Source organism: Narcine bancroftii, chromosome 2 (assembly GCF_036971445.1).
Source record: "Narcine bancroftii isolate sNarBan1 chromosome 2, sNarBan1.hap1, whole genome shotgun sequence".
Taxonomy (NCBI): Eukaryota; Metazoa; Chordata; class Chondrichthyes; order Torpediniformes; family Narcinidae; genus Narcine; species Narcine bancroftii.
Genome location: NC_091470.1, coordinates 268,068,414 through 268,086,622, shown reverse-complemented (window position 1 = coordinate 268,086,622; position 18,209 = coordinate 268,068,414).

Below are 18,209 nucleotides of genomic sequence, written 5' to 3'. Positions count from 1 at the left end.
ATTCCCCGCCTCTGATTCCCCAGCTCTGATTCCCTGCGTCTGATTCCCTGCGTTCTATTCCCTGCCTCTGATTCCCCACCTGTGATTCCCCATCACTGATTCACCACCTCTGATTCCCCACCTCTGATTCCCCATATCTAATTCCCCGCCTCTGTTTGCCCGCCTCTGATTCCCCGCCTCTGTTTCCCCATATCTGATTCCCCGTCTCTGAATCCCCAACTCTGATTCCCTGCCTCTGATTCCCCAGCTCTGATTCCCCGCCTTTGATTCCCCCCGTCTGATTCCCAGCCTCTGAATCCCCGTGTCTGATTTCCTGCCTCTGATTCCCCGCCTCTGATTCCCCATCTCTGATTCCTCTGATTCCCCACATCTGATTCCCCATCTCTGATTCCGCACATCCGATTCCCTGCCTCTGATTCCCCAACTCTGATTCCCCACCTCTGATTCCCCAGCTCTGATTCCCCGCCTCAGATTCCCCGCGTCTGATTCCCTGCCTCTGATTCCCCGCCTCTGATTCCCCATCTCTGATTCCCCACCTCTGATTCCCCGTGTCTGATTCCCTGCCTCTGATTCCCCGCCTCTGAATCCCAGCCTCTGATTTCCCATATCTGATTCCCCGCCTCTGATTCCCTGCCTCTGATTCCCCAGCTCTGATTCCCCGCCTTTGATTCCCCCCATCTGATTCCCAGCCTCTGAATCCCCGTGTCTGATTTCCTGCCTCTGATTCCCCGCCTCTGATTCCCCATCTCTGATTCACCACCTCTGATTCCCCATCTCTGATTCCCCACCTCTGATTCCCCGTGTCTGATTCCCTGCCTCTGATTCCCCGCCTCTGAATCCCAGCCTCTGATTCCCCGCCTCTGTTTCCCCGCCTCTGATTCCCCGCCTCTGATTCCCCATATCTGATTCCCTGCCTCTGATTCCCCAACTCTGATTCACCGCCTCTGATTCCCCAGCTCTGAATCCCCGCCTCTGATTCCCCGCGTCTGATTCCCTGCATCTGATTCCCCGCCTTGATTCCCCATCTCTGATTCCCCACCTCTGATTCCCCATATCTGATTCCCTGCCTCTGTTTCCCCGCCTCTGATTCCCCACCTCTGTTTCCCCATATCTGATTCCCCGCATCTGATTCCCCAACTCTAATACCCCGCCTCTGATTCCCCAGCTCTGATTCCCCGCCTCTGATTCCCCGCATCTGATTTCCTGCCTCTGGTTCCCCGCCTCTGATTCCAGGCCTCTGATTCCCAGCATCTGATTCCGGCCTCTGATTCCCGGCCTCTGATTCCCTGCTTCTGATTCTGATTCCCTGCCTCTGATTCCCCATCTCTGATTCCGCACATCTGATTCCCAACCTCGGATTCCCCACCTCTGATTCCCCATATCTGATTCCCCGCCTCTGTTTCCCCGCCTCTGATTCCCCGCCTCTGATTCCCAACTCTGATTCCCCGCCTCTGATTCCCCAGCTCTGATTCCCCGTGTTTGATTCCCTGCCTCTGATTCCCTGCCCTGATTCCCCATCTCTGTTTCACCGCCTTTGATTCGCCACCTCTGATTCCCCATATCTGATTCCCCGACTCTGATTCCCTGCCTCTGATTCCCAACCTCTGATTCCACACCTCTGATTCCCCATATCTGATTCCCCGCCTCTATTTCCCCATATCTGATTCCCCGCCTCTGATTCCCCAGCTCTGATTCCCCGACTCTGATTCCCGGAGTCCGATTCCCTGCCTCTGATTCCCCGCCTCTGATTCCCCATCTCTGATTCCCCGCCTCCGATTCCCCATGTCTGATTCCCTGCCTCTGATTCCCCGCCTCTGATTCCCCGCCTCTGATTCCCTGCCACTGATTCCCTGCCCCTGATTCCCCAATTCTGATTCCCCATATCTGATTCCCCGCCTCTGTTTCCCCGCCTCTGATTCCCCGCCTCTGAATCCCCATATCTGATTCCCTGCCTCTGATTCCCCAACTCTGATTCACCGCCTCTGATTCCCCAGCTCTGAATCCCCGCCTCTGATTCCCCGCGTCTGATTCCCTGCCTCTGATTCCCCGCCTTGATTCCCCATCTCTGATTCACAACCTCTGATTCCCCACCTCTGATTCCCTATATTTGATTCCCCGACTCTGTTTCCCCGCCTCTGATTCGCAACCTCTAATTCCCCACCTCTGATTCCCCATATCTGATTCCCCGCCTCTGTTACCCTGCCTCTGATTCCCGGCCTCTGCTTCCCCATATCTGATTCCCCTCCTCTGATTCCCCAACTCTGATTCCCCGCCTCTGATTCCCCAGCTCTGAATCCCCGCCTTTTATTCCCGGCCTCTGATTCCCTGCCACTGATTCCCCGCCCCTGATTCCCCACCTCTGATTCCCCATATCTGATTCCCCGCCTCTGTTTCCCCAGCTCTGATTCTCCACCTCTGATTCCCCAGCTCTGATTCCCTGCCACTGATTCCCCGCCCCTGATTCCCCACCTCTGATTTCCCATATCTGATTCCCCGCCTCTGTTTCCCCAGCTCTGATTCCCTGCCTCTGATTCCCTGCCCTGATTCCCCATCTCTGTTTCACCGCCTTTGATTCGCCACCTCTGATTCCCCATATCTGATTCCCCGCCTCTGTTTCCCCGCCTCTGATTCCCTGCCTCTGATTCCCAACCTCTGATTCCACACCTCTGATTCCCCATATCTGATTCCCCGCCTCTATTTCCCCATATCTGATTCCCCGCCTCTGATTCCCCAACTCTGATTCCCCGCCTCTGATTCCCCAGCTCTGATTCCCCGCCTCTGATTCCCGGCGTCCGATTCCCTGCCTCTGATTCCCCGCCTCTGATTCCCCATCTCTGATTCTCCATATCTGATTCCCCGCCTCTGAATCCCCATCTCTGATTCCCGGACTCTGATTCCCCTCCTCTGATTCCCGGCCTCTTATTCCCAGCGTCTGATTCCCGGCCTCTGATTCCCGGCCTCTGATTCCCCGCTTCTGATTCCCTGCCTCTGATTCCCCATCTCTGATTCCGCACATCTGATTCCCTGCCTCTGATTCCCCACCTCTGATTCCCCATACCTGATTCCCGGACTCTGATTCCCCTCCTCTGATTCCCGGCCTCTTATTCCCAGCATCTGATTCCCGGCCTCTGATTCCCGGCCTCTGATTCCCCGCCTCTGTTTCCGCGACTCTGATTCCCTTCCTCTGATTCCCAACCTCTGATTCCCCGCCTCTGATTCCCCATCTCTGATTCCCCGCCTCTGATTCCCCGTGTCTGATTCCCTGCCTCTGATTCCCCGCCTCTGATTCCCCGCCTCTGATTCCCTGACACTGAATCCCTGCCCCTGATTCCCCACCTCTGATTCCCCGTGTCTGATTCCCTGCCTCTGATTCCCCGCCTCTGATTCCCCGCCTCTGATTCCCTGACACTGAATCCCTGCCCCTGATTCCCCACCTCTGATTCCCCATATCTGATTCCCCGCCTCTGTTTCCCCGCCTCTGATTCCCCGCCTCTGATTCCCCATATCTTATTCCCTGCCTCTGATTCCCCAACTCTGATTCCCCGCCTCTGATTCCCCAGCTCTGAATCTCCGCCTCTGATTCCCCGTGTCTGATTCCCTGCCTCTGATTCCCCGCATTGATTCCCCATCTCTGATTCACAACCTCTGATTCCCCACCTCTGATTCCCTATATTTGATTCCCCGCCTCTGTTTCCCCGCCTCTGATTCCCCGCCTCTGATTCCCCATATCTGATTCCCCGCCTCTGATTGCCCACCTCTGATTCCCCGCCTCTGATTCGCCAGCTCTGATTCCCCGCCTCTGATTCCCCGCATCTGATTCCCTGCCTCTGATTCCCCGCCTCTGATTCCCCATCTCTGATTCACCGCCTTTGATTCGCCACCTCTGATTCCCCATATCTGATTCCCCACCTCTGTTTCCCGGCCTCTGATTCCCCGCCTCTGATTCTCCATATCTCATTCCCCGCCTCTGAATCCCCATCTCTGATTCCCGGACTCTGATTCCCCAACTCTGATTCCCGGCCTCTTATTCCCAGCATCTGATTCCCGGCCTCTGATTCCCGGCCTCTGATTCCCCGCTTCTTATTCTGATTCCCTGCCTCTGATTCCCCATCTCTGATTCAGCACATCTGAATCCCTGCCTCTGATTCCCCACCTCTGATTCCTCATATCTGATTCCCCGCCTCTGTTTCCCCGCCTCTGATTCCCCGCCTCTGTTTCCCTATATCTAATTCCCCACCTCTGATGCCCCAACTCTGATTCCCCGCCTCTGATTCCCCAGCTCTGATTCCCCGCCTCTGATTCCCCGCATCCGATTCCCCATATCTGATTCCCCGCCTCTGTTTCCCCGCCTCTGATTCCCCGCCTCTGTTTCCCCATATCTGATTCCCCGCCTCTGATTCCCAACTATGATTCCCCGCCTCTGATTCCCCAGCTCTGATTCCCTGCGTCTGATTCCCTGTGTTCTATTCCCTGCCTCTGATTCCCCACCTGTGATTCCCCATCACTGATTCACCACCTCTGATTCCCCACCTCTGATTCCCCATATCTAATTCCCCGCCTCTGTTTGCCCGCCTCTGATTCCCCGCCTCTGTTTCCCCATATCTGATTCCCCGTCTCTGAATCCCCAACTCTGATTCCCTGCCTCTGATTCCCCAGCTCTGATTCCCCGCCTTTGATTCCCCCCATCTGATTCCCAGCCTCTGAATCCCCGTGTCTGATTTCCTGCCTCTGATTCCCCGCCTCTGATTCCCCATCTCTGATTCCTCTGATTCCCCACATCTGATTCCCCATCTCTGATTCCGCACATCCGATTCCCTGCCTCTGATTCCCCAACTCTGATTCCCCACCTCTGATTCCCCAGCTCTGATTCCCCGCCTCAGATTCCCCGCGTCTGATTCCCTGCCTCTGATTCCCCGCCTCTGATTCCCTGCCTCTGATTCCCCATATCTGATTCCCCGCCTCTGATTCCCCAACTCTGATTCCCCGCTTCTGATTCCCCAGCTCTGAATCCCCGCCTCTGATTCCCCGCGTCTGATTCCCTGCCTCTGATTCCCCGCCTCTGATTCCCCATCTGTGATTCACAACCTCTGATGCCCCACCTCTGATTCCCCATATCTGATTCCCCGCCTCTGTTTCCCCGCCTCTGATTCCCCGCCTCTGATTCCCCATATCTGATTCCCCATCTCTGATTCACCACCTCTGATTCCCGGCCTCTGATTCCCCATCTCTGATTCCACACATCCGATTCCCTGCCTATGATTCCCCACCTCTGATTCCCCGCCTCTGATTCCCCATATCTGATTCCCTGCCTCTGTTTCCCCGCCTCTGATTTCCTACCTCTGTTTCCCCATATCTGATTCCCCGCCTCTGATTCCCCAACTCTAATACCCCGCCTCTGATTCCCCAGCTCTGATTCCCCGCCTCTGATTCCCCGCATCTGATTCCCGGCCTCTGATTCCCCATCTCTGATTCCGCACATCTGATTCCCTGCCTCTGATTCCCCACCTCTGATTCCCCATATCTGATTCCCCGCCTCTGTTTCCCCGCCTCTGATTCCCCGCCTCTGTTTCCCAATATCTAAGTCCCCACCTCTGATTCCCCAAATCTGATTCCCCACCTCTGATTCCCCAGCTCTGATTCCCCGCCTCTGATTCCCCGCATCTGATTCCCCATCTCTGATTCACCGCCTCTGATTCCCCATCTCTGATTCCCCACCTCTGATTCCCCGTGTCTGATTCCCTGCCTCTGATTCCCCGCCTCTGAATCCCAGCCTCTGATTCCCCATATCTGATTCCCCGCCTCTGATTCCCCGCCTCTGTTTCCCCATATCTGATTCCCCGTCTCTGAATCCCCAACTCTGATTCCCTGCCTCTGATTCCCCAGCTCTGATTCCCCGCCTTTGATTCCCCCCGTCTGATTCCCAGCCTCTGAATCCCCGTGTCTGATTTCCTGCCTCTGATTCCCCGCCTCTGATTCCCCATCTCTGATTCCTCTGATTCCCCACATCTGATTCCCCATCTCTGATTCCGCACATCCGATTCCCTGCCTCTGATTCCCCAACTCTGATTCCCCACCTCTGATTCCCCAGCTCTGATTCCCCGCCTCAGATTCCCCGCGTCTGATTCCCTGCCTCTGATTCCCCGCCTCTGATTCCCCATCTCTGATTCCCCACCTCTGATTCCCCGTGTCTGATTCCCTGCCTCTGATTCCCCGCCTCTGAATCCCAGCCTCTGATTCCCCATATCTGATTCCCCGCCTCTGATTCCCTGCCTCTGATTCCCCAGCTCTGATTCCCCGCCTTTGATTCCCCCCGTCTGATTCCCAGCCTCTGAATCCCCGTGTCTGATTTCCTGCCTCTGATTCCCCGCCTCTGATTCCCCATCTCTGATTCACCGCCTCTGATTCCCCATCTCTGATTCCCCACCTCTGATTCCCCGTGTCTGATTCCCTGCCTCTGATTCCCCGCCTCTGAATCCCAGCCTCTGATTCCCCATATCTGATTCCCCGCCTCTGATTCCCTGCCTCTGATTCCCCAGCTCTGATTCCCCGCCTTTGATTCCCCCCGTCTGATTCCCAGCCTCTGAATCCCCGTGTCTGATTTCCTGCCTCTGATTCCCCGCCTCTGATTCCCCATCTCTGATTCACCGCCTCTGATTCCCCATCTCTGATTCCCCACCTCTGATTCCCCATATCTGATTCCCTGCCTCTGTTTCCCCGCCTCTGATTCCCCACCTCTGTTTCCCCATATCTGATTCCCCGCCTCTGATTCCCCAACTCTAATACCCCGCCTCTGATTCCCCAGCTCTGATTCCCCGCCTCTGATTCCCCGCATCTGATTCCCTGCCTCTGATTCCCCGCCTCTGATTCCAGGCCTCTGATTCCCAGCATCTGATTCCGGCCTCTGATTCCCGGCCTCTGATTCCCTGCTTCTGATTCTGATTCCCTGCCTCTGATTCCCCATCTCTGATTCCGCACATCTGATTCCCAACCTCGGATTCCCCACCTCTGATTCCCCATATCTGATTCCCCGCCTCTGTTTCCCCGCCTCTGATTCCCCGCCTCTGATTCCCAACTCTTATTCCCCGCCTCTGATTCCCCAGCTCTGATTCCCCGTGTTTGATTCCCCAGCTCTGATTCCCTGCCCTGATTCCCCATCTCTGTTTCACCGCCTTTGATTCGCCACCTCTGATTCCCCATATCTGATTCCCCGCGTCTGATTCCCTGCCTCTGATTCCCCGCCTCTGATTCCCCATCTGTGATTCACAACCTCTGATGCCCCACCTCTGATTCCCCATATCTGATTCCCCGCCTCTGTTTCCCCACCTCTGATTCCCCGCCTCTGATTCCCCATATCTGATTCCCCGCCTCTGATTGCCCACCTCTGATTCCCCGCGTCTGATACCCTGCCTCTGATTCCCCGCCTCTGATTCCCCATCTCTGATTCACCACCTCTGATTCCCGGCCTCTGATTCCCCATCTCTGATTCCGCACATCCGATTCCCTGCCTATGATTCCCCACCTCTGATTCCCCGCCTCTGATTCCCCATATCTGATTCCCTGCCTCTGTTTCCCCGCCTCTGATTTCCTACCTCTGTTTCCCCATATCTGATTCCCCGCCTCTGATTCCCCAACTCTAATACCCCGCCTCTGATTCCCCAGCTCTGATTCCCCGCCTCTGATTCCCCGCATCTGAATCCCTGCCTCTGATTCCCCGCCTCTGATTCCAGGCCTCTGATTCCCATCATCTGATTCCGGCCTCTGATTCCCGGCCTCTGATTCCCTGCTTCTGATTCTGATTCCCTGCCTCTGATTCCCCATCTCTGATTCCGCACATCTGATTCCCTGCCTCTGATTCCCCACCTCTGATTCCCCATATCTGATTCCCCGCCTCTCTTTCCCCGCCTCTGATTCCCCGCCTCAGTTTCCCAATATCTAAGTCCCCACCTCTGATTCCCCAAATCTGATTCCCCACCTCTGATTCCCCAGCTCTGATTCCCCGCCTCTGATTCCCCGCATCTGATTCCCTGCATCTGATTCCAAGCCTCTGATTCCCTGCCTCTGATTCCCAACCTCTGATTCCCCAACTCTGATTCCCCATATCTGATTCCCCGCCTCTGTTTCCCCGCCTCGGATTCCCCGCCTCAGTTTCCCCATATCTGATTCCCGGCCTCTGATTCCCCGCCTCTGATTCCCCGCCTCTGATTCCCTGCCTCTGATTCCCCATCTCCGATTCCCTGCCTCTGATTCCCAACCTCTGATTCCCCACCTCTGATTCCCCATATCTGATTCCCCGCCTCTGTTTCCCCGCCTCTGATTCCCCGCCTCTGATTCCCAACTCTGATTCCCCGCCTCTGATTCCCCAGCTCTGATTCCCCGTGTTTGATTCCCTGCCTCTGATTCCCTGCCTGATTCCCCATCTCTGTTTCACCGCCTTTGATTCGCCACCTCTGATTCCACATATCTGATTCCCTGCCTCTGATTACCCGCCTCTGATTCCAGGCCTCTGATTCCCTTCATCTGATTCCGGCCTCTGATTCCCGGCCTCTGATTCCCTGCTTCTGATTCTGATTCCCTGCCTCTGATTCCCCATCTCTGATTCCGCACATCTGATTCCCTGCCTCTGATTCCCCACCTCTGATTCCCCATATCTGATTCCCCGCCTCTGTTTCCCCGCCTCTGATTCCCCGCCTCTGTTTCCCAATATCTAAGTCCCCACCTCTGATTCCCCAAATCTGATTCCCCACCTCTGATTCCCCAGCTCTGATTCCCCGCCTCTGATTCCCCGCATCTGATTCCCTGCATCTGATTCCAAGCCTCTGATTCCCTGCCTCTGATTCCCAACCTCTGATTCCCCACCTCTGATTCCCCATATCTGATTCCCCGCCTCTGTTTCCCCGCCTCGGATTCCCCGCCTCAGTTTCCCCATATCTGATTCCCCACCTCTGATTCCCTGCCTCTGATTCCCTGCCTCTGATTCCCCATCTCCGATTCCCTTCCTCTGATTCCCAACCTCTGATTCCCCACCTCTGATTCCCCATATCTGATTCCCCGCCTCTGTTTCCCCGCCTCTGATTCCCCGCCTCTGATTCCCAACTCTGATTCCCCGCCTCTGATTCCCCAGCTCTGATTCCCCGTGTTTGATTCCCTGCCTCTGATTCCCTGCCCTGATTCCCCATCTCTGTTTCACCGCCTTTGATTCGCCACCTCTGATTCCACATATCTGATTCCCCGCCTCTGTTTCCCCGACTCTGATTCCCTTCCTCTGATTCCCAACCTCTGATTCCCCGCCTCTGATTCCCCGCCTCTGATTCCCCGTGTCTGATTCCCTGCCTCTGATTCCCCGCCTCTGATTCCCCGCCTCTGATTCCCTGACACTGAATCCCTGCCCCTGATTCCCCACCTCTGATTCCCCGCCTCTGATTCCCTGCCTCTGTTTCCCCATATCTGATTCCCCGCCTCTGATTCCCAACTATGATTCCCCGCCTCTGATTCCCCAGCTCTGATTCCCTGCGTCTGATTCCCTGCGTTCTATTCCCTGCCTCTGATTCCCCACCTGTGATTCCCCATCACTGATTCACCACCTCTGATTCCCCACCTCTGATTCCCCATATCTAATTCCCCGCCTCTGTTTGCCCGCCTCTGATTCCCCGCCTCTGTTTCCCCATATCTGATTCCCCGTCTCTGAATCCCCAACTCTGATTCCCTGCCTCTGATTCCCCAGCTCTGATTCCCCGCCTTTGATTCCCCCCGTCTGATTCCCAGCCTCTGAATCCCCGTGTCTGATTTCCTGCCTCTGATTCCCAGCCTCTGACTCCCCATCTCTGATTCCTCTGATTCCCCACATCTGATTCCCCATCTCTGATTCCGCACATCCGATTCCCTGCCTCTGATTCCCCAACTCTGATTCCCCACCTCTGATTCCCCAGCTCTGATTCCCCGCCTCAGATTCCCCGCGTCTGATTCCCTGCCTCTGATTCACCGCCTCTGATTCCCCATCTCTGATTCCCCACCTCTGATTCCCCGTTTCTGATTCCCTGCCTCTGATTCCCCGCCTCTGAATCCCAGCCTCTGATTTCCCATATCTGATTCCCCGCCTCTGATTCCCTGCCTCTGATTCCCCAGCTCTGATTCCCCGCCTTTGATTCCCCCCATCTGATTCCCAGCCTCTGAATCCCCGTGTCTGATTTCCTGCCTCTGATTCCCCATCTCTGATTCACCACCTCTGATTCCCCATCTCTGATTCCCCACCTCTGATTCCCCGTGTCTGATTCCCTGCCTCTGATTCCCCGCCTCTGAATCCCAGCCTCTGATTCCCCGCCTCTGTTTCCCCGCCTCTGATTCCCCGCCTCTGATTCCCCATATCTGATTCCCTGCCTCTGATTCCCCAACTCTGATTCACCGCCTCTGATTCCCCAGCTCTGAATCCCCGCCTCTGATTCCCCGCGTCTGATTCCCTGCCTCTGATTCCCCGCCTTGATTCCCCAGCTCTGATTCCCCGCCTCTGATTCCCCGCATCTGATTTCCTGCCTCTGATTCCCCGCCTCTGATTCCAGGCCTCTGATTCCCAGCATCTGATTCCGGCCTCTGATTCCCGGCCTCTGATTCCCTGCTTCTGATTCTGATTCCCTGCCTCTGATTCCCCATCTCTGATTCCGCACATCTGATTCCCAACCTCGGATTCCCCACCTCTGATTCCCCATATCTGATTCCCCGCCTCTGTTTCCCCGCCTCTGATTCCCCGCCTCTGATTCCCAACTCTGATTCCCCGCCTCTGATTCCCCAGCTCTGATTCCCCGTGTTTGATTCCCTGCCTCTGATTCCCTGCCCTGATTCCCCATCTCTGTTTCACCGCCTTTGATTCGCCACCTCTGATTCCCCATATCTGATTCCCCGACTCTGATTCCCTGCCTCTGATTCCCAACCTCTGATTCCACACCTCTGATTCCCCATATCTGATTCCCCGCCTCTATTTCCCCATATCTGATTCCCCGCCTCTGATTCCCCAGCTCTGATTCCCCGACTCTGATTCCCGGAGTCCGGTTCCCTGCCTCTGATTCCCCGCCTCTGATTCCCCATCTCTGATTCCCCGCCTCCGATTCCCCATGTCTGATTCCCTGCCTCTGATTCCCCGCCTCTGATTCCCCGCCTCTGATTCCCTGCCACTGATTCCCTGCCCCTGATTCCCCAATTCTGATTCCCCATATCTGATTCCCCGCCTCTGTTTCCCCGCCTCTGATTCCCCGCCTCTGAATCCCCATATCTGATTCCCTGCCTCTGATTCCCCAACTCTGATTCACCGCCTCTGATTCCCCAGCTCTGAATCCCCGCCTCTGATTCCCCGCGTCTGATTCCCTGCCTCTGATTCCCCGCCTTGATTCCCCATCTCTGATTCACAACCTCTGATTCCCCACCTCTGATTCCCTATATTTGATTCCCCGACTCTGTTTCCCCGCCTCTGATTCGCAACCTCTAATTCCCCACCTCTGATTCCCCATATCTGATTCCCCGCCTCTGTTACCCTGCCTCTGATTCCCGGCCTCTGCTTCCCCATATCTGATTCCCCTCCTCTGATTCCCCAACTCTGATTCCCCGCCTCTGATTCCCCAGCTCTGAATCCACGCCTTTTATTCCCGGCCTCTGATTCCCTGCCACTGATTCCCCGCCCCTGATTCCCCACCTCTGATTCCCCATATCTGATTCCCCGCCTCTGTTTCCCCAGCTCTGATTCTCCACCTCTGATTCCCCAGCTCTGATTCCCTGCCACTGATTCCCCGCCCCTGATTCCCCACCTCTGATTTCCCATATCTGATTCCCCGCCTCTGTTTCCCCAGCTCTGATTCCCTGCCTCTGATTCCCTGCCCTGATTCCCCATCTCTGTTTCACCGCCTTTGATTCGCCACCTCTGATTCCCCATATCTGATTCCCCGCCTCTGTTTCCCCGCCTCTGATTCCCTGCCTCTGATTCCCAACCTCTGATTCCACACCTCTGATTCCCCATATCTGATTCCCCGCCTCTATTTCCCCATATCTGATTCCCCGCCTCTGATTCCCCAACTCTGATTCCCCGCCTCTGATTCCCCAGCTCTGATTCCCCGCCTCTGATTCCCGGCGTCCGATTCCCTGCCTCTGATTCCCCGCCTCTGATTCCCCATCTCTGATTCTCCATATCTGATTCCCCGCCTCTGAATCCCCATCTCTGATTCCCGGACTCTGATTCCCCTCCTCTGATTCCCGGCCTCTTATTCCCAGCATCTGATTCCCGGCCTCTGATTCCCGGCCTCTGATTCCCCGCTTCTGATTCACTGCCTCTGATTCCCCATCTCTGATTCCGCACATCTGATTCCCTGCCTCTGATTCCCCACCTCTGATTCCCCATACCTGATTCCCGGACTCTGATTCCCCTCCTCTGATTCCCGGCCTCTTATTCCCAGCATCTGATTCCCGGCCTCTGATTCCCGGCCTCTGATTCCCCGCCTCTGTTTCCCCGACTCTGATTCCCTTCCTCTGATTCCCAACCTCTGATTCCCCGCCTCTGATTCCCCATCTCTGATTCCCCGCCTCTGATTCCCCGTGTCTGATTCCCTGCCTCTGATTCCCCGCCTCTGATTCCCCGCCTCTGATTCCCTGACACTGAATCCCTGCCCCTGATTCCCCACCTCTGATTCCCCGTGTCTGATTCCCTGCCTCTGATTCCCCGCCTCTGATTCCCCGCCTCTGATTCCCTGACACTGAATCCCTGCCCCTGATTCCCCACCTCTGATTCCCCATATCTGATTCCCCGCCTCTGTTTCCCCGCCTCTGATTCCCCGCCTCTTATTCCCCATATCTTATTCCCTGCCTCTGATTCCCCAACTCTGATTCCCCGCCTCTGATTCCCCAGCTCTGAATCTCCGCCTCTGATTCCCCGTGTCTGATTCCCTGCCTCTGATTCCCCGCATTGATTCCCCATCTCTGATTCACAACCTCTGATTCCCCACCTCTGATTCCCTATATTTGATTCCCCGCCTCTGTTTCCCCGCCTCTGATTCCCCGCCTCTGATTCCCCATATCTGATTCCCCGCCTCTGATTGCCCACCTCTGATTCCCCGCCTCTGATTCGCCAGCTCTGATTCCCCGCCTCTGATTCCCCGCATCTGATTCCCTGCCTCTGATTCCCCGCCTCTGATTCCCCATCTCTGATTCACCGCCTTTGATTCGCCACCTCTGATTCCCCATATCTGATTCCCCACCTCTGTTTCCCGGCCTCTGATTCCCCGCCTCTGATTCTCCATATCTCATTCCCCGCCTCTGAATCCCCATCTCTGATTCCCGGACTCTGATTCCCCAACTCTGATTCCCGGCCTCTTATTCCCAGCATCTGATTCCCGGCCTCTGATTCCCGGCCTCTGATTCCCCGCTTCTTATTCTGATTCCCTGCCTCTGATTCCCCATCTCTGATTCAGCACATCTGAATCCCTGCCTCTGATTCCCCACCTCTGATTCCTCATATCTGATTCCCCGCCTCTGTTTCCCCGCCTCTGATTCCCCGCCTCTGTTTCCCTATATCTAATTCCCCACCTCTGATGCCCCAACTCTGATTCCCCGCCTCTGATTCCCCAGCTCTGATTCCCCGCCTCTGATTCCCCGCATCCGATTCCCCATATCTGATTCCCCGCCTCTGTTTCCCCGCCTCTGATTCCCCGCCTCTGTTTCCCCATATCTGATTCCCCGCCTCTGATTCCCAACTATGATTCCCCGCCTCTGATTCCCCAGCTCTGATTCCCTGCGTCTGATTCCCTGTGTTCTATTCCCTGCCTCTGATTCCCCACCTGTGATTCCCCATCACTGATTCACCACCTCTGATTCCCCACCTCTGATTCCCCATATCTAATTCCCCGCCTCTGTTTGCCCGCCTCTGATTCCCCGCCTCTGTTTCCCCATATCTGATTCCCCGTCTCTGAATCCCCAACTCTGATTCCCTGCCTCTGATTCCCCAGCTCTGATTCCCCGCCTTTGATTCCCCCCGTCTGATTCCCAGCCTCTGAATCCCCGTGTCTGATTTCCTGCCTCTGATTCCCCGCCTCTGATTCCCCATCTCTGATTCCTCTGATTCCCCACATCTGATTCCCCATCTCTGATTCCGCACATCCGATTCCCTGCCTCTGATTCCCCAACTCTGATTCCCCACCTCTGATTCCCCAGCTCTGATTCCCCGCCTCAGATTCCCCGCGTCTGATTCCCTGCCTCTGATTCCCCGCCTCTGATTCCCTGCCTCTGATTCCCCATATCTGATTCCCCGCCTCTGATTCCCCAACTCTGATTCCCCGCTTCTGATTCCCCAGCTCTGAATCCCCGCCTCTGATTCCCCGCGTCTGATTCCCTGCCTCTGATTCCCCGCCTCTGATTCCCCATCTGTGATTCACAACCTCTGATGCCCCACCTCTGATTCCCCATATCTGATTCCCCGCCTCTGTTTCCCCGCCTCTGATTCCCCGCCTCTGATTCCCCATATCTGATTCCCCATCTCTGATTCCCCGCCTCTGATTCCCCGCATCTGAATCCCTGCCTCTGATTCCCCGCCTCTGATTCCAGGCTTCTGATTCCCATCATCTGATTCCGGCCTCTGATTCCCGGCCTCTGATTCCCTGCTTCTGATTCTGATTCCCTGCCTCTGATTCCCCATCTCTGATTCCGCACATCTGATTTCCTGCCTCTGATTCCCCACCTCTGATTCCCCATATCTGATTCCCCGCCTCTGTTTCCCCGCCTCTGATTCCCCGCCTCTGTTTCCCAATATCTAAGTCCCCACCTCTGATTCCCCAAATCTGATTCCCCACCTCTGATTCCCCAGCTCTGATTCCCCGCCTCTGATTCCCCGCATCTGATTCCCCATCTCTGATTCACCGCCTCTGATTCCCCATCTCTGATTCCCCACCTCTGATTCCCCGTGTCTGATTCCCTGCCTCTGATTCCCCGCCTCTGAATCCCAGCCTCTGATTCCCCATATCTGATTCCCCGCCTCTGATTCCCCGCCTCTGTTTCCCCATATCTGATTCCCCGTCTCTGAATCCCCAACTCTGATTCCCTGCCTCTGATTCCCCAGCTCTGATTCCCCGCCTTTGATTCCCCCCGTCTGATTCCCAGCCTCTGAATCCCCGTGTCTGATTTCCTGCCTCTGATTCCCCGCCTCTGATTCCCCATCTCTGATTCCTCTGATTCCCCACATCTGATTCCCCATCTCTGATTCCGCACATCCGATTCCCTGCCTCTGATTCCCCAACTCTGATTCCCCACCTCTGATTCCCCAGCTCTGATTCCCCGCCTCAGATTCCCCGCGTCTGATTCCCTGCCTCTGATTCCCCGCCTCTGATTCCCCATCTCTGATTCCCCACCTCTGATTCCCCGTGTCTGATTCCCTGCCTCTGATTCCCCGCCTCTGAATCCCAGCCTCTGATTCCCCATATCTGATTCCCCGCCTCTGATTCCCTGCCTCTGATTCCCCAGCTCTGATTCCCCGCCTTTGATTCCCCCCGTCTGATTCCCAGCCTCTGAATCCCCGTGTCTGATTTCCTGCCTCTGATTCCCCGCCTCTGATTCCCCATCTCTGATTGACCGCCTCTGATTCCCCATCTCTGATTCCCCACCTCTGATTCCCCGTGTCTGATTCCCTGCCTCTGATTCCCCGCCTCTGAATCCCAGCCTCTGATTCCCCATATCTGATTCCCCGCCTCTGATTCCCTGCCTCTGATTCCCCAGCTCTGATTCCCCGCCTTTGATTCCCCCCGTCTGATTCCCAGCCTCTGAATCCCCGTGTCTGATTTCCTGCCTCTGATTCCCCGCCTCTGATTCCCCATCTCTGATTCACCGCCTCTGATTCCCCATCTCTGATTCCCCACCTCTGATTCCCCATATCTGATTCCCTGCCTCTGTTTCCCCGCCTCTGATTCCCCACCTCTGTTTCCCCATATCTGATTCCCCGCCTCTGATTCCCCAACTCTAATACCCCGCCTCTGATTCCCCAGCTCTGATTCCCCGCCTCTGATTCCCCGCATCTGATTCCCTGCCTCTGATTCCCCGCCTCTGATTCCAGGCCTCTGATTCCCAGCATCTGATTCCGGCCTCTGATTCCCGGCCTCTGATTCCCTGCTTCTGATTCTGATTCCCTGCCTCTGATTCCCCATCTCTGATTCCGCACATCTGATTCCCAACCTCGGATTCCCCACCTCTGATTCCCCATATCTGATTCCCCGCCTCTGTTTCCCCGCCTCTGATTCCCCGCCTCTGATTCCCAACTCTTATTCCCCGCCTCTGATTCCCCAGCTCTGATTCCCCGTGTTTGATTCCCTGCCTCTGATTCCCTGCCCTGATTCCCCATCTCTGTTTCACCGCCTTTGATTCGCCACCTCTGATTCCCCATATCTGATTCCCCGCGTCTGATTCCCTGCCTCTGATTCCCCGCCTCTGATTCCCCATCTGTGATTCACAACCTCTGATGCCCCACCTCTGATTCCCCATATCTGATTCCCCGCCTCTGTTTCCCCACCTCTGATTCCCCGCCTCTGATTCCCCATATCTGATTCCCCGCCTCTGATTGCCCACCTCTGATTCCCCGCGTCTGATACCCTGCCTCTGATTCCCCGCCTCTGATTCCCCATCTCTGATTCACCACCTCTGATTCCCGGCCTCTGATTCCCCATCTCTGATTCCGCACATCCGATTCCCTGCCTATGATTCCCCACCTCTGATTCCCCGCCTCTGATTCCCCATATCTGATTCCCTGCCTCTGTTTCCCCGCCTCTGATTTCCTACCTCTGTTTCCCCATATCTGATTCCCCGCCTCTGATTCCCCAACTCTAATACCCCGCCTCTGATTCCCCAGCTCTGATTCCCCGCCTCTGATTCCCCGCATCTGAATCCCTGCCTCTGATTCCCCGCCTCTGATTCCAGGCCTCTGATTCCCATCATCTGATTCCGGCCTCTGATTCCCGGCCTCTGATTCCCTGCTTCTGATTCTGATTCCCTGCCTCTGATTCCCCATCTCTGATTCCACACATCTGATTCCCTGCCTCTGATTCCCCACCTCTGATTCCCCATATCTGATTCCCCGCCTCTGTTTCCCCGCCTCTGATTCCCCGCCTCAGTTTCCCAATATCTAAGTCCCCACCTCTGATTCCCCAAATCTGATTCCCCACCTCTGATTCCCCAGCTCTGATTCCCCGCCTCTGATTCCCCGCATCTGATTCCCTGCATCTGATTCCAAGCCTCTGATTCCCTGCCTCTGATTCCCAACCTCTGATTCCCCAACTCTGATTCCCCATATCTGATTCCCCGCCTCTGTTTCCCCGCCTCGGATTCCCCGCCTCAGTTTCCCCATATCTGATTCCCGGCCTCTGATTCCCCGCCTCTGATTCCCCGCCTCTGATTCCCTGCCTCTGATTCCCCATCTCCGATTCCCTGCCTCTGATTCCCAACCTCTGATTCCCCACCTCTGATTCCCCATATCTGATTCCCCGCCTCTGTTTCCCCGCCTCTGATTCCCCGCCTCTGATTCCCAACTCTGATTCCCCGCCTCTGATTCCCCAGCTCTGATTCCCCGTGTTTGATTCCCTGCCTCTGATTCCCTGCCTGATTCCCCATCTCTGTTTCACCGCCTTTGATTCGCCACCTCTGATTCCACATATCTGATTCCCTGCCTCTGATTACCTGCCTCTGATTCCAGGCCTCTGATTCCCATCATCTGATTCCGGCCTCTGATTCCCGGCCTCTGATTCCCTGCTTCTGATTCTGATTCCCTGCCTCTGATTCCCCATCTCTGATTCCGCACATCTGATTCCCTGCCTCTGATTCCCCACCTCTGATTGCCCATATCTGATTCCCCGCCTCTGTTTCCCCGCCTCTGATTCCCCGCCTCTGTTTCCCAATATCTAAGTCCCCACCTCTGATTCCCCAAATCTGATTCCCCACCTCTGATTCCCCAGCTCTGATTCCCCGCCTCTGATTCCCCGCATCTGATTCCCTGCATCTGATTCCAAGCCTCTGATTCCCTGCCTCTGATTCCCAACCTCTGATTCCCCACCTCTGATTCCCCATATCTGATTCCCCGCCTCTGTTTCCCCGCCTCGGATTCCCCGCCTCAGTTTCCCCATATCTGATTCCCGGCCTCTGATTCCCCGCCTCTCATTCCCCGCCTCTGATTCCCTGCCTCTGATTCCCCATCTCCGATTCCCTGC